This window comes from Ascaphus truei, chromosome 7, assembly GCF_040206685.1.
Source record: "Ascaphus truei isolate aAscTru1 chromosome 7, aAscTru1.hap1, whole genome shotgun sequence".
In the NCBI taxonomy this organism is placed as follows: domain Eukaryota; kingdom Metazoa; phylum Chordata; class Amphibia; order Anura; family Ascaphidae; genus Ascaphus; species Ascaphus truei.
In genome coordinates, this window is record NC_134489.1 from 38,983,352 (window position 1) to 38,987,168 (window position 3,817).

Sequence of the window (3,817 nt, forward strand, 5' to 3'; positions counted from 1 at the left end):
CCCTGCGTCCTACCCGACAAGCCATGTCTGCCGCCCCAGACACCTGCATGTTAAATGCCCTACGCAAGACCACTACACTGCCTAGACAGGCCGCTCTGACACACTATCTTTAAATGTCTCACTGGACATTTAAATATGTCATGTCGGAGCGGTCTGTCTAGGCAGTATAGGGGTCATGCGCAGGACATTTAAATATGCAGTTGTCGGAGCGAGTGGGGCATGCAATTCTCGGAGCAGCAGACCTAGCTTGGTTTGTTGGGTACGCGGCAGACAGTGGCCAGTTGGGTGCAGGAGCCTACATTGTGGCAAAGTGTCCCATGGCAAGCTACCATATGGTGGAACGCTCTGTGTTTTGGTCGCAGCCAAAACTCCCATTCCATTATTGCCGTACCAGATGACATCATGGGGAAATGCTTGTTTTACAGGGGCTGATTGGGTAGATGGCTCCAACAATGCGGGTGGTCCGATGGAACGGCAATGGGTCCTCCACAGCTTCCGTTGCCTTGAGCCGGCATATGTTATCTCTGCTATAGGGATCACAAATCCTCAAATGCTGGAAGTCCGGTGATACCGGATTTCTGGCATTGAACAGATTAAACCAGGATTGGCCAACTCCAATCCTCAAGGGCCACCAACAGGGAAGGTTAAGGATCTCTGTTTCAGCGGAGCCACCTGTGCTGAAACAGAGATATCCTATAGGTGGTCCTTGAGGGCTGGAGTTGGCGGTATTTATTAAATGGCTGCTTTAAACCGTATTTATTAAATGGCTGTGTATTATCCGACAGTTTGAACAGTCTAAGATACCTTTCTCAGACTAAGGGCCTCATGCAGAGAGCAGCGCTATTCAGAATTGGAGAGGGGGAAAAATTTTAGCTTTATTGGAGAGTTTTTATCTACTCCCTACTCATAAAACTGCCTTTCCGCATATGGAGAGTTTCAAACAGCGCTATAAGCGCTGTTGAAACTGTTGGGAAAAAAATCGGTTTTTTTTTTTCCCTCCACCGGCCGCGGAGCGCCAGCTGCTTGGTGGAGAGGAAAAAAGTTGAAAATCGCGCCATTTTTTTGCCGCGAACAGCCACTAGATGGCGTTCGCTGCTCTCTGAATACGGCCGGTTTCAACACTGGAGAGAATTCTTTTCTCTCCAGCCGCGCGGCGAGATTCAAAGGGGGAAAAAAAAAATGGCGCTTTTTTTAAAACTCTCCATTATCTGCCTTTCTAAAGGCAGATTTCGGCAAAACATGGCGCTTTCCATGTTAGCGCTCCTCTCTGCATGAGGCCCTAAAAGTGAGAAAATTGATCACCTATTTAAGCATTACCTTTTATTTTTTGTAGGTACAGGTTGTTTGAAAAAGAGCCATCGTGAACAGGAGGAGAAAAGCACAGTGGTTTAGTCACTGGATAAGTTATTCATACTGTTCCAAATTGTATGATTTTTCTGGAAATATTTTTGGGGAATTTAAATATCTGATGAATGTGCAATATTTTTGTAGTACATTTTGAATTCATGATAGCTCGTTCCAAAGTGATTTCCACTGTATGTTTGATGCAAAATGTTATGGACTATTTATCTGAGTTTTTTTGGTATCTGTTGTAATGAGTGAAATAATTCCAGAAATTAGAAACGGAAAGCACTTCTTAGACTGATGTTTCTTAAATATAACCAGTGTGAAAATGATACTGGGTCTAAAGCCACATTCACTCCATTTTATAAATAGCCCAAGAAATAGAGGCAGAAACGTAAGGAAAAGCCTTCCATACAGAGTTTTATCTTCAACACAAACATTCCATCACGTTCAAATAAAAGAATTGAATATAGCACAAAATGAAACTGCTACAATTATTACATAATGACATACACATATTGATGTCAATTAGTAATTAGCTGTTCTTGAGTGATTGTGTACTCTTTAGGAAAAAAAAACTCAACATTATGATCTACATTTGCCCATTCATGTTTAATCCTCAGCATTAAGAAGTGTTAAGATTTTGAAATCATTTAAGATTAAAATGTTGCCGTTACATATAAGCAATCAGTAGTAAAAGTAATATAGCTTTGAGCTAGCTCTAATACAGTATGTCTCGTAGGTGCTATGTAGAATGTAGGGAAACTCCTAAACTGTTGTATTCTTTTCACAAAGAACAAGTGGGGAACTAATTTAAATATGTTATCAAAGACTATTCTTTAAAATACAAACAAAAAAAAAAACCTATTAACTGTTCCAAATGTAAAATGGCTAATTTGGTTCTTTCCGGCTGTCCTTTAGTTTCGTTAATCTACATGTCAAAGCGGGAGATTACGAAAAAGATTAATGCGAAATGTGCTTTTACAGGGAGATTGTGACAGACTCGTCTGAACGAATACATTTGTCAAGAAATAAACATTACATATACATATATATATAATATAAGGCATCTCATTTGGATGGGCTGCAAGTTATCTCCTCCTTACCTCAGATGCTGTTCTACCCATTCTGTACCTGGGTGGTGCTAAAATCTGTTTATAATCTTGTAAGGAATCTATCCTCGAATCAGTAGACTCGCTGCGGGGGGGGGGGGGGGGAGGGGGAGGAGCACAGGGTTTACAGAGGCCCCCGCACGCTTCCCGAATACATTTCAATTAATGCAGGGGGAGCAGCAGGGCCTCTGTAAATGTCTACTTACCTTGTTTTAGACGCTCCTTGTCACGCGTCGCCATGGCAACGAATGTGATGTCATGACGCCAGGGTGTCTGAAGCAAGGTAAGCGGGGATTGGAGAGGGGGGGGGGGGGGCGGGACGGGGCGAGGCGGACAGACAGCAGGGGGGCGCAGGGAAAAAAGATTGCGCTCCCCTGTCTATCCGACAGACCATTTATAGCTTGTTGAAATGGTTAAACAAGCAATATTACTTAAGTTAAGTAAATGAAAGTTAATAGATTTGTTGCCATATATATTTTTCCACAACTACTAGAACCGTGAATGCACCTTTAAAAAAAAACAGGGCAACATTACTATATATTTCAGATAGTTATAATTCTGGTATACAATTTGGTTCCAATAACTTGCCCTAGTTACCCCTACAATTAACATATCAAGAACAGTGTGGCATATTGCAAGTGTTATATTATTATAAAATATCTGGAGTTTCACCTCTAATCAGCAGCTAGCTGTTCACATTCAATTCTTTCATTTGTACATCATAAATCTAGAAAAATACACATTTTATGTTAATTCCTTACTACTCATATGCTGTACTAATTATACACTCTTATGGGCTTTGTGTTGTTGTTTTTTACTATCGTTTTGGGGAACAGGTTAAATCTGTATGTTACTTGATAAACATTATATGCTTTAGATCAATCTAATGGTCAGATGCCTGAAATAAAAGACCTTATTCTGGATAAACAAGGTGCAGCAAGAAAATGTTATATAAAAATGCACAAAAAAAAATAATAGAAAAATGTTCTGTCTATGCCAGACCCATACCAACAAGTACTCCAATGACGGCAGCCAGGATGTAATTTAAACAGACTTTGGAATTTCAACTATTGTTTAACTATGCTTACATAAGACCTTTATTTATAAAAAAAAAAAAAAAAAAATTTAAATCATATTTTACATTTTAAAAAGTATACAATTACATCTAATTTTGTAGCCATACTAACAGTCGGAAAAAAAATGTTAAATTATAAAGTGTTGCTTATAATGCCTATAATTGCAATATCTCCAGAGAACTACGAAAATAGGACTATCAAAGAAAGGTATCAGCACAGATATCCCATAAGCACAAAAATCACGTTCACTACAGATAAGCTAAGTATGAAACACCGCGGCCAAGA

At 39.6% G+C, this 3,817-nt stretch overlaps 1 protein-coding gene across 2 annotated transcripts in view; it reads left to right on the forward strand.

Annotated features, from left to right (window-relative positions):
* Positions 1-3,483, forward strand: part of CDC42SE1 (CDC42 small effector 1) — a 33,947-nt gene extending 30,464 nt beyond the window's left edge. For both annotated transcript variants that reach the window (XM_075607778.1, XM_075607779.1), the window contains exon 5: positions 1,334-3,483. The gene's annotated coding sequence lies outside the window, so the exon portion shown is untranslated. The remainder of the gene's footprint in view (positions 1-1,333) is intronic.
* The last annotated feature ends 334 nt before the right edge of the window (positions 3,484-3,817 follow it).